The sequence below is a fragment of the Mauremys reevesii genome, linkage group 1 (genome assembly GCF_016161935.1).
Source record: "Mauremys reevesii isolate NIE-2019 linkage group 1, ASM1616193v1, whole genome shotgun sequence".
Classification (NCBI taxonomy): Eukaryota; Metazoa; Chordata; order Testudines; family Geoemydidae; genus Mauremys; species Mauremys reevesii.
Window position 1 is genome coordinate 244,117,476 of NC_052623.1, and position 12,978 is coordinate 244,130,453.

The following is a 12,978-nucleotide window of genomic DNA, read 5'->3' on the forward strand; positions in this document are numbered from 1 at the left end:
ATGGCAGGACCAAATACTGTCTAGACCATCCCTGATAGATATTTAAGAGTAGGTTAGATAAATGTCTCCAGAGGTGGAGATTCCACAACCTCTCTAGGCAATTTATTCCAGTGTTTAACCACCCTGTTAGGAACTTTTTCCTAATGTCCAACCTAACTCTCCCTTGCTGCAGTTTAAGCCCATTGCTTCTTGTTCTATCAGTACAGGCTAAGGTGAATAGGTTCTCCCTCCTCCTGAGGACACCCTTTTAGATACCTGAAAACTGCTATCATGTCCCCTCTCAGTCTTCTCTTTTCCAAAAGAAACAAACCCAATTCTTTCAGCCTTCCTCCGTAGGTCATGTTCTCAAGACCTTTAATCATTCTTGTTGCTCTTCTCTGGACCCTCTCCAATTTCTCCACATCTTTCTTGAAATGCGGTGCCCAGAACTGAACACAATACTCCAGTTGAGGCCTAACCAGTGCAGCGTAGAGCGGAAGAATGACTTCTTGTGTCTTGCTCACAACACACCTGTTAATGCATCCCAGAATCACATTTGCTTTTTTTCCAACAGCATCACACTGTTGACTCATTTAGCTTGTGGTCCACTATAACTCCTAGATCCGTTTCTGCTGTACTCCTTCGTAGACAGTCTCTTCCCATTCTGTATGTGTGAAACTGATTGTTCCTTCCTAAGAGGAGCACTTTGCATTTGTCTTTATTAAACTTCATCTGGTTTACCTCTTTCACGGGACCTTTATTCAGTTTTCTGCTCCATTCTTTTGCAGGCAACAGCAAACTCAGTGGTAGCAGTGTAAATGAAGGCAGTATGTGACTCTATATAGTTCTGCTATATTGTTTATTTTTGAAGGTAAGTACCTTGAAGCAAAAAGGTATGTTTTGTGCAGGGCTGAGAACTGTCAGTTTCAACAAATAAATAATAATTGTTCCTCATAAGCAGGTGCCAAATCCTTCAACCTTTATTCTCCTGAGCCAGGAATTCAGGACCAAACCATCCCTCTCCTCTTCCATCAGAGGATTAGTCAAAGCCACAAGGTATGAAGGTCAGTGACTTATCTTATTCTGAAAAAACTGTTTGGCAATGAATTAATAAAGGCCTTATTGTTTCATATGATTTATTCCGGTATACACCACATTACTTAGTTTTTAAATCCAACAATGTTGTCACCGCAGCTTAGGCATTTGGCGTGTAAACACTTTATATAATTGTTTTTTCCAAAGTTATTTTGTTTAAAATTGAACATAGTGAGAATGCAGCAGCTGTGGCAAAGACAGCTCCTATGTACACTGGAATAAACAAAAGAGCTCTGAGGTGTTTACTGTGCGTAAAACATAAATTGCATGTCAACCGTTATGTGACTAGTAACATGAAAGTAGTAGTTCTCCCATTTATCAGTATGGCTAGCAGATGGCCCAGGCTCAAGTTCATTAAAAGGCCTCATGTGAGAGTCCAGATAAGGATTTCCCTTTGACTGAGTCTCTGCAGCACTGGTAAAATGAGGGCATAAAATAATCCCTCTCAAGTATTCATACATATATTAAAAATATCAGCTAAGCATAGCTCCTCCCACAAGGTGTGGCTCAAGCCTCCTCGCTGGTGACTGCTGTTTGGCGTGGTTCTCCGCTATCCTTGCATAGGTTGCGTCCTGGGCTCTTTTTTGTGACAGCTGGTGTTTCCACCCGAGGTGACTCCTCACTGGTGCTAGAGACCTAATGAGTGTGTTTTGGGGAAATGACTAATGCTACTATGGCTGGAAAGGAGACTAAAACCTAGTACACATGAAACAGTGAAGAACATCAACACAAACCTCAGGAAAGAAATGACACACCCCAAACCAACATTATAACAAAGGGGAACTTTACTGGGAGCAGGAAAATAAGATGTGGGAAAGGAAAGGGTTAGGATTAACGAATAAGTAATAAAACATACAAATCAACAAATTCCCCAGCTCTTCATAACCCCCAGCTCCTTCCCTGGAACCTCCCCAGGCAGATGGCATGCTAAGGTTGAGTCCAGATATACGAGTACGTAGCACTGTGAATGCTGGCCAGCTTAAAACAAAAGAAAAAAGGCTTTCCCTTACTGTGTCTTCCTCTCCAGGCTTCCTGGGTCGAATCCTGTAGAGGTCTATGCTGAGAAATGGTGTCTCTGGGCTATGGTAGACATTACTGTTGTTGCAGCAAAGAGTCCTGTGGCACCTGTGGCAAATTCAGGCCAATTAGCTACCTGGAGAGGGGCAACAATTAGCCCGGAAGGCTTAGCCAGCAAAATAAGGTTCAGCTGGGGCAGGGGTTAGGAAGAAACTGATCAGGTTCAGCTGGCCCCAGTTGCTAGAGACCTTTTTAAACCCTCCCTGACAAGGAAGCTGGGGGGGGGGGGGCGCGGAGGAGGATGAGAGAAGCAGGGCAGCTGCCAGCAAGGAGGGACAGCTGAACTCTGAGACTCGCTGCAGGACGGAGGGCATTCTCCCCAAGGGGGGGGGGGGGAGAAACTAGAACTAGGGAGCTGGCTGAGAAGGAATCAGCTCAGCCTTGTGAGATTGAGAAGGGTTTTTTCCCCCCCTTGTGCCCTAGCCTGTGCCTCTGAGGCTGGGACGGACTGAGCTAACAAACAGAGGGGCAGGTGTTTTGCCACACGTGGTGTCAGAAGTGGGATCGCCTAGTGGGTGAGGCTCCATGGCAAGCCGTAACTGGGCAGGGTGAAGACCACAAAAAAAAAAAATCTAAAATGGAGGATGTGCTGAAGGCACTGATACAGGCCACTGCAGCCCAACAAGAGGCTACCAGAGTGCAGGTGGCTGCCCAGCGGGAGTCCGTACGGGTACAACAGGAGACCAACCAGCTGTTGATGAGCCAGGCAGCCCAAGATCGAGCAAACCTGACCGAGGTAGTGAATCAGTTGAAGGCCCTGACCACAATGATGCAGGGGGCCCAGGGGACCCGACCGCTACGGGCAAGCAACTACTTGCAGAAGATGATACCAGAAGACGATGTAGAGGCCTATCTCCTTGCGTTCGAGAGGACGGCCTGGCGGGAGGCCTGGCCACAGGACCAGTGGGCCGGTCTGCTGGCTCCATTTCTATGCGGGGAGGCCCAGAAAGCCTACTTTGACATGCCCGCGGAAGCAGCCATGGATTACTCTCGGCTGAAGGCGGAGATCCTGGCAAGGGCAGGCCTGACGCCTGCCATAAGGGCCCAGCGCTTCCACGAGTGGAAGTATCGGGAGGACAAACCCCCGAGGTCCCAGCTATTCGATCTGATACACCTTGCTCGGAAGTGGTTCCGCCCCGAGGCCCATGGGCCGGAGAAGGTATTAGAACTCCTGGTATTGGACAGATACATGAGAGGGTTGCCGCCGGACATACGGGGGTGGGTCTGCCAAAACGACCCCTCCTCTTATGATGATCTGGTTGCTCTCGTGGAGAGACACTTGGCAGCCCAAGAACTATCTCAGACCCCGGGAGGGAGGCGCCAATATCGGAGGCCAGCCTCTACACCGAGGCCCCCGTTCGCCCTAGCCCCGGGCCGGAAAATGGAGGGGAGGCAGGAGGTGAAGGAACCACCAGCAGTCCCGGAAAGACTGGAGGACTGGGGAAGAAGGGCTCCGGGAATGCGTCCCAGCAGCCTGAAAAATAGGGGGCTGCCCAAGGGGGGGTACCGATGTTATGCCTGTGGTGAACTAGGGCACATTGCTGCCCAATGCCCTAACCTTGGGGAGCCTATGCAGTGCGAACTAGGGGAAATAGGGGAACCGTGCGGGCTAATCAGTCTGGTCGGGGGCACGATGGTCCCTCATAGATACACCCGGCCCGTTAAGTTGAACGGGATAGGGACCACAGCATTAATAGACTCGGGCAGTGCGATTACGCTGGTCTCTGGGAAGCTGGTCAGGCCGGGCCAACTATCCCAGGCCAAGCGCTCGGGAATATCCTGTGTACATGGGGATGTCGGCTACTACCCGACCGTCCCTGTACGCATTGAGGTGCTCGGAAACCCCACCGAGGTGACGGTAGGAGTCGTTCCGAAGCTCCCTTACCCTGTCCTTATCGGACGAGACTTCCCGGGATTTGATGGCCTACTCCCCGGGAAAGAGGAGGAAGGGTGGGAGAACCCTGGGGCCCCAGGGGCGGCCCAGATGGGGGACCCTCTCCCCGCTTTCCACGAGTTTGGCCAGGACGTGTTCTCCCCACCGGGGAAGCCCAGGAAACCACGGAGGGAACGGCGGGCCGACAAAAGGAGGGGGACGAGGATCCTGACCCGGTACCTGACGCCTACATTGGCGGGGGAAAGAAGGGGCGCAGCTGACAGCGGGGCCAGGCCAGCCGACTCCAGCCCATTTGTTGGGCCAGGTTCCCCGAAGGCTATCTCTGAGGGGGAGGGGGAGGAGGACCCCCCCGAAATGGGGCCCATAGGGGCCGCACGTGGGACTTTTGGTCAGGATCAGGCCAATGATCCCCTATACCACAACATTTTTAAAGAAGTAGTCGAGGTGAATGGGGTCCCGGTGGAGGGAAGAGCTAAGGGACCAGGACCGTATTACATGATTAAAAAGGATTTGCTGTATAGAGTAGTCCGGGTCCAAGAGCGAGTCATCGAACAACTCTTGGTCCCCCGGAAGCATCAAAGGGCGGTAATGGACCTGGCCCACAGTCATCTGTTCGGGGCCCATCTAGGGATGGATAAGACCCTCGACCGGGTTCTACAGAGGTTTTTTTGGCCTGGCATTTATGCAGCCGTCCGGCAGTATTGTTCCTCCTGTCCGGAGTGCCAACTACATGGGCCCCGACCATACTTACGGGCCCCTCTGGTCCCTCTACCGATTATTGAGGTCCCGTTCGAACGTATAGCTATGGACATAGTGGGGCCATTAGAAAAGTCAGCCCGGGGCCATCGGTACATCCTAGTAGTATCGGATTATGCCACCCGATACCCCGAGGCCATCCCCTTGCGGAATACCCTGTCAAAGTCCATAGCCAAAGAATTAGTCCAGATATTCTCCAGAGTAGGAATACCTAGGGAGATCCTGACAGACCAAGGGACCCCCTTTGTTTCCAAGCTGATGAAGGACTTGTGTGACCTGCTCCACATACGGACCCTCCAAACGTCAGTCTACCACCCCCAGACCGATGGCCTCGTTGAACGCTTTAACAAGACGTTGAAAAACATGTTGCGGAAGGTGATCAGCTGCAATGGAAAAGACTGGGACACCCTGCTACCATATGTGCTGTTTGCCGTCCGGGAAGTTCTTCAGGCCTCCACGGGATTCTCCCCCTTCGAGCTGTTATATGGTCGGCACCCCAGGGGCATACTGGATCTGGCTAAAGAAGACTGGGAAGAGCAGCCAAACCCGGGGAGAAACATTGTGGAACATGTGCTACAAATGAGAGACCGAATCGCCAGGGTCACCCCCCTAGTACGCGAACACATGGAGAAGGCCCAAGGGGCACAACGGACCTACTACAACCGTCAAGCAAAGGCCCGGAAGTTCCAGGTGGGGGACCGGGTGATGGTGCTCATACCCACGGCAGAGAGCAAGCTCCTGGCCAGATGGCAGGGACCCTATGAGGTAATTGAGGCAGTAGGGGAAGTTAACTACAAGGTCCGGCAGCCAGGCCGCCGGAAGCTGGAGCAGATCTATCACATAAATCTGCTGAAACCCTGGCAGGATAGAGAAACCCTGGTAACGGTGTTGGGGGCGCCACCCCCTAAAGACGATCAGCCCAACCAGGTGGGAATATCCCTGGAGCTGACCCCAGAACAACGATCCGAGGCGGTCAGCCTGGTCAAATGCAACCAAGACGTGTTCTCGGAGAAACCCGGTAGAACTACGGAAGTTCACCATCACATCTTCACAGAGCCCGGGGTAAAGGTGCACGTCAAGCCATACCGGATCCCGGAGGCCAAAAGAGAGGAAATTCGGAAAGAGGTCAGGAAGATGCTGGCCCTAGGGGTTATTGAAGAGTCTCATAGCCAGTGGTCCAGTCCCGTGGTTCTGGTGCCAAAGCCAGACGGCAGTATGAGGTTCTGCAACGACTTCCGCAAGCTGAACGAGGTATCTCGATTTGACGCCTACCCCTTACCCAGGATCGACGAACTGATCGACAGATTGGGAAAGGCCCGGTTCATGTCTACCCTGGACCTTACCAAGGGCTATTGGCAGATCCCCCTGGCGAAGACCGACAAGAAGACGGCCTTTGCAACCCCGGAAGGACTATATCAATACACCGTTCTTCCCTTTGGATTACATGGGGCCCCCGCTACCTTCCAGCGGCTAATGGATAAGCTGTTACGGACCCATAGGGAGTACGCTGCTGCCTATCTTGATGATGTCATCATATATAGCCCCGACTGGGAGACGCACCTCGGAAAGGTAGAGGCAGTACTAGATACCCTGAGAAAGGCCGGACTGACCGCGAATCCCTCCAAGTGTTCGATCGGGTTAGCTGAAGCCAAATACCTGGGGTATGTAGTGGGGAGGGGCGTGGTGAGGCCCCAACTCAACAAGCTAGACGCCATATTGAAGTGGCCCCGGCCACTGCGGAAAAAGCAGGTCCGAGCATTCCTGGGACTCGTGGGGTACTATAGGCGGTTCATTCCCCATTTTGCCACCAGGGCATGCCCCTTAACGGACCTGACCAGGGCTCGGGGCCCGGACATAGTGAAATGGTCTGCTGCGGCCGAAGCCGCTTTTGTGGATCTACGAACGGCCCTCTGCACAGACCCTGTCCTAGTAGCCCCAGACTGGGGGGCAGGAGTTCGTCCTACAGACGGACGCCTCGGAAGTAGGCCTGGGGACGGTGCTTTCCCAAATGGTCGGAGATGACGAACACCCCGTCCTCTACCTCAGTAGAAAGCTCCTGCCTAGAGAACAGAAGTACGCCATCGTGGAGAAGGAATGTCTGGCGGTAAAGTGGGCCGTAGAAAGCCTCCACTATTATTTACTGGGACGGAGATTTGCCCTAGTCACGGACCATGCCCCGTTGCAATGGATGCACCAGAACAAGGACAAGAACGCGCGAGTGACGAGATGGTTCCTGTCGCTTCAGCCCTTCCACTTCACGGTTCGGCACCGGTCCGGGACTCAACATGGCAATGCGGATGGCCTGTCAAGGGTACATTGTTTTCCGACCCAAGTGGCCCAACCCTGTAGTGTTGAGCAGGGGGGGGGATATGTGGCAAATTCAGGCCAATTAGCTACCTGGAAAGGGGCAACAATTAGCCCGGAAGGCTTAGCCAGCAAAATAAGGTTCAGCTGGGGCAGGGGTTAGGAAGCAACTAATCAGGTTCAGCTGGCCCCAGTTGCTAGAGACCTTTTTAAACCCTCCCTGACAAGGAAGCTGGAAGGGGGGGGGGAGGAGGATGAGAGAAGCAGGGCAGCTGCCAGCAAGGAGGGACAGCTGAGCTCTGAGACTCGTTGCAGGACGGAGGGCATTCTCCCCAAGGGGGGGGGAAAAGAAACTAGAACTAGGGGGCTGGCTGAGAAGGAATCAGCTCGGCCTTGTGAGATTGAGAAGGGTTTTTTTTTCCCTTGTGCCCTAGCCTGTGCCTCTGAGGCTGGGACGGACTGAGCTAACAAACAGAGGGGCAGGTGTTTTGCCACACACCTTATAGACTAAGGGTATGGCTACACTTACGGTTTGCAGCACTGGCAGTTTGCAGCGCTGGTCATCCAGCTGTGTAGGAGCAGCGCTGGTGTGTGGCCACACTCACAGCTACCAGCGCTGGTGTGTGGCCACATTTGGAGCATTTGCAGCGCTGTTGGGAGTGCTGCATTATGGGCAGCTATCCCAGCATTCAAGTGCACCAACGTGCTTTTCAAAAGAGGGGGGTGGAGGGTGGTGTACTGTGACAGGGATCGGGGAAGATAGAGAGTGGATTTTTGGAGCCAACACTGTGTGTTAGCTTCCTGGATTGGAAAAAATCACAAAATGTTAACGAGCCCTTAGTCTTAACTCTAATTGCAAACAGCCTGCCTCCAACACGGACTCCCCCCTGTTTCACTCACTCCCTGTGGTGTACTGTGACAGGGAGCGGGGAAGAGAGAGATTGGAAAAATCACAAAATGTTTGCGAACCCTAACAGCCTGCATCCAACACTGTTTCCCCTGCTTCTCATTTGATCATTCACAGCCAGGTACAGATAGCTCCTGTTTGCTGTGATCAGTGTTTGTTTTTATAGATAAGCGGTTCAAACGGAGCTCCGATCGGCTCCGTTCTGTTTCATTCACTCTGCCTGCCTGCCTCTCATTTGATTGTTTACAGCCAGGTACAGAACGGAGCTCCGATCGGAGCTCGTTCACAACAAAACAAAGAGAGGCTGCATAACAAAACAAAGAGAGTAATTTATAAAAGCATTCTGGGATACACCTTATTCCCTGGAGGCCAATCACAGCGCTGGTGTGTGGCCACACTTGATGACCAGCGCTGCAATCCTTATTCCCCATGCTGAGTGAGGTGTACGGCCAGCGCTGCAGCCAGGGAGTTGCAGCGCTGGAAGTGCCCTGCAGGTGTGGCCACTTACTAATTGCAGCGCTGGTGGAGGCTTTCCAGCGCTGCAAATCGCCAGTGTAGCCATAGCCTAACAGATGTATTTGAGCATGAGCTTTCGTGTGTCATGCATCCGACGAAGTGGGTATTCACCCACGAAAGCTCATGCTCCAATACATCTGTTAGTCTAGAAGGTGCCACAGGACTCTTTGCTGCTTTTACAGATCCAGACTAACATGGCTACCCCTGATACTATTACTGTTGTTGTCGTCCATACGGTAGGACCCTATAGGGAGCAAGCCTCCCAACCAGGGTAAACTGACTTGCACTAGCATGGGGTCAAGCTAGCATGCTAAAAACAGTGTGGCTGTTGCAGCTGGATTATAGCTCAGGGTCTTGAGCCCACCTAGGCACGAGACCCTAAGCTGCAGCCTGAGGTGCATCACCACACTGCTATATTTAGCATGCTAGCTTGAGTGCCACTTGTAGGAGTCTGTCCGCATGGGCTGCAAGGCCTGCTCCCAGCTGGAGTGTAGACATGCCCCGAGAGGCTCAGTCCAGAGTTCCAGAAGCCGGAAAATGCCAAGAAAGGGTTATGTAAGCAAAATCTGCACAATGCTGAGGTACTCCTAACTGTTCAGGTCACATGGGCCAGGAAGTTTTATGTGACAGGCATAGAAACCAGTGTGTTTACACTTTAACAGAGAGTCCCATTCAGTTACATCACATGAAGGCAGACTTTTTGAAACTCAAACTCAGATCAAAAAGACTGCAAGTTCCCCAGAAATATTTAGAAGCACACCGCTTACTTACCTGTCTTTTTTCCATAGCAAAATAGACAGGCTAAGATCCTCTGTTGAAGTGCAGGTAGCAAAGGTGGCTGTCAGCTACTGTTGTGCTCCCCTAATCCTGGGCTGGCTACATGCTCGTCAGTCCCTTAGAGTAAATTAAAGCAGTTTAAGGCCAACAGCCCCAAGGAGTTCATCCAGCAGCCAGGAACCATGCAGGCATGGGGGGAGAAGCATAGGAATGCCACAGACATGCTCCTGTCCTTCAGCCACACCTACCTGCAGGGAGAAGGATGTGGGATGCTGGAAACTTCCACAAGTCAGTCATCCAACTGGAGTGGACCCCCAGTAAAGAAACTAACCTTTACTGACAACACTATTAATAAGCCAGTAGGATTGCTGCAGAGGAGTTTAACCAGGGGCTGTTGGATGCTGACTGTGGCTATGTCTACACTGATCTGCAGCAGACTCCAGGGGTGAGACCAGCAGTGCACATCACAGTGCTGTGCTGTGCCTCTCGTAGCATGGGCATAAACAAAAAGGTTCCTAGTTCTCACTAGCGTAGGCTTGCTCCAAGAGGACTATGTTAATACGAACTAGCAACCTTTTAGCCTGCATCCACCATGTTCACACGGGGGAGTTGCAGCACAGAACTGCTAGTCACACCCCTGTAGTCTGAACTGCAGGGCAGCATAGACAAGCCTTTAGTACATCAGGAAGCTTTCTAGTTTTCAGGCTGTGCCCATTGGTTGTTTACTCCACCTCCTCCTTCACAGTCTCTTCATTTCAGACTCTCACCTGCCTTCCTCCTCCCCCCCCCCCCCCGCCCCATGCCATTCCCTTCAGTGATCCTTCTCCCTTTCCTTTCTCTTTTAGCTAATCCCCTCCTCTCTAAATCCCACCCAAAGGATGTAAACAAACAACAATTGTGGCACTAACATGGCATTCACTCTGCTTGCATGTTATACATACTCCTTTCCCTCAACTCTCTATTTAGAGGCTGTAAGGGCTTTGGGGCAGGGGCTGGCTCTTATTTGGTTTGCATGCCACCTAGCACAGCGAGACCCCTTTCTTAGCTGACCTCTAGCCATTACAAATGATAAAAATAATAAACGAATAAGTTATGTTGAACCTGTCTGTGACATGCCTAGGCAGATATACTAGATGGCAAAAAAGGTAAAACAAAATTAAAAACCATAAACAGTCAGAGCACAGCAATTAGTTGAAAGTGTATTTTAAACAAAAATTCTAAAACCTATTACAAAAAAGTTCTTTTCTCAGAAACTTCCCATCCAAAACATTATAAATTATGCTTGTTATTGAGCTGAAGTTCCAAGAACTTCAAATCAGTTTCACATCTTCCAGCAGCTAATGAAGATTGGCTGGGCGTAGACAAAACATTCTGCTGTTATCTCAGTGGACAGAAAAAACAAACAGAATTTTTTATTGCCTAATAATATCCCTACAAAACAATGTTTTTCTTTTTGAAAAAAAAAAAAAAGAAAAAAAATAGACCGTGAGACTGTGGTACAGGAAATAGATCAAGTCATTTTGTCATTCCTATTTGAGATATGTGGATAAAAAATATCCTTAACACTGTATCCAAACAATTAAACTTGCTTTTCATGGATCATACAGCCAGCTGGGTATGTGCATAGCTAATAGCAACTAAACTTGATCTGCACCATTGTTGAAATGATAGTATAAATAATGGAAAACCATGAACTTGGTATCTAATCAGCATCTAAACTAATTGTTAAAATACAGTACATGGCTTATGCAAAAACCATTGGAATGAAGTCACCGGGGGGCGGGGAGTGTTGGTTGGCCAGGTGGAGACAGGGCCATGCACCAATTCCCATCAGCCATGAATGCTAACTTGAAGGGCTGGGAGTCCACTGCCCCAGGCCCCCTAAAGCATTTTGCTTTGCCTCCAGTGATGCAATGTCCTTCCATAATCCACTCCCATGAATGTGGCAAGTTAGCACTTAAATTGAGCCTTTAAAGACTGTTTAAAGGGAGATATTCATGAACCTGTAACAGCTAAGTGCTTTTGATGATTTCCCCCCATATATTTTAAGAGCTCAAATCCCATTGACTTTCAGCGAGACTTCATCTTCAGTGCCTGATTTATTTTTTAAAATGGAATGTAGGCTCTTAAGTGACTTAGGCATTTTTGAAAATGTTACCTATAGAACACAGTTTTCAGACGGCCTGAGCCGTATAGCTCCCCACTGAAGACATTAACCCCAGATCCTGAAAGGTATGTAGGCATCTAACTCCCTGGTTATAAGGCACCTAAATACCCTGAGGATCTGGACCTTTGTGCTTAGTTTTCTCTATACATCAAGGAATGATATCACCACAATAGTGCTGTTCTTTTCATTTGGGTCACACAGTTACAAAGAACACATTTAATTAAAGAATGTCATGACATCATTCTGAATTATAACATGACCTCTGAGAGACTGTGGGCTCAAAAACCCACAGGAAGACATTAAAACACAAGCTGAGTAAACGCAAGTGGATCAGAGAGACAAAATATTATTGTAACAAAGTGCCCTCACCTCTCAAAAGCACCCTCTGGCTGAGTGTGTGCACCTGCATTCTCTCACACACTTTGTGGTAGGTCTTTGGTGACTCAACCCTCCGGCCAAGTCAGACACCATCTGTGTGTGAAATAAAAACAAAGCTAACCCCATTCTGGGGTATAAGTTCAACAGGTGACCTATCGCAGTACGCTTTGTAAGGGCCCTCAATCAGCAGCCTTATCTCTCAGCTGGCTCCTCAATCAGTCCAGCATGGCCTATCACAGTACCCTAGCTTAAACTGTCTCAGCCCCTTCTAGGCTCTCTCAAATTGTCCCTGCTCTTTGAGCAGTCCTGGCCCTGCTATAGAGCACATCCCCGCCAGGCCTCCCTCCATGAAGATTCTTTACCTCTCTGGCCCACATTATTCAGCTTGGCCACTAAAAAAATTCAGTTTCCTTGCAGGGCATATCAAAGTCCAGACCACTGTCACAGTGGCTGGGGGGGGGGGGGCGCCCAGGGACCCCATAGATAGCAGCCATCCACCATGTCCATTTAAATAAACTGTGTTGCTGCTACAATTCTCTGGGTCACTTCCCCATAGTTCTAGTACCTTCTTCATCCTTACCTCAAGGCCTTGTCCTGGTGGAGTCCCAGCCCATGGTATCTACTCTCCTCTAGCTCTGGCAAGAAACTTCACATGTTCTGGCCTTGCAGCTTTTCTTATACAAGCCCACTGGGCCCTGATTGGCTGCCTCCCAGACCACCACTCTAGGCAGCTTGGAGGACCTCTCTTCTGCCCTTTTCTGAGGCAGGGTGTGGCAAGGCCACAGGGCCTCCAGCAGGGGTCCTCAGGGCCTAGTCCACCCTATCACAATTATATTTGTTAATTCTATCTTTAAACATCAGATAATAAAGGTGTGGACCTTTCTAAAATTTCTTACGAGTAAATGGCTCTCCAAACCATTTGGACATGCACAAAAAGACAATCTTTCTGCTTCCTCCAGCAATGCCCTTTGTCCCAGGCAGCTGTTGAGGCAAATCAATCTTACATACCTATTCAGCCCCCATTACTGTAGTATCAGAGAGCCCCAGAATCTTCAGTGTATTTATATCACCCCCGTGAAGTAGGGCATTACTATCTCTGACAGATGGGGAACTGAGTCACAGAAGGAT

At 50.1% G+C, this 12,978-nt stretch overlaps 1 long non-coding RNA gene across 2 annotated transcripts; it reads right to left on the minus strand.

The window, feature by feature from the left end:
- Positions 1 to 1,101: 1,101 nt before the first annotated feature.
- On the minus strand, positions 1,102 to 12,563 carry LOC120384580. Of its 2 annotated transcripts, XR_005588959.1 has the most exons (5): positions 12,431 to 12,563; positions 11,842 to 11,943; positions 9,300 to 9,422; positions 2,085 to 2,199; positions 1,102 to 1,710 (listed from the first exon to the last, which is right to left on the minus strand). It is a non-coding gene; the product is annotated as an uncharacterized LOC120384580 (long non-coding RNA). The 2 variants fall into 2 exon arrangements; XR_005588957.1 differs by lacking the exon at positions 1,102 to 1,710 and having other exon boundaries at positions 1,842 to 2,199.
- Between the last annotated feature and the right edge of the window lie 415 nt (positions 12,564 to 12,978).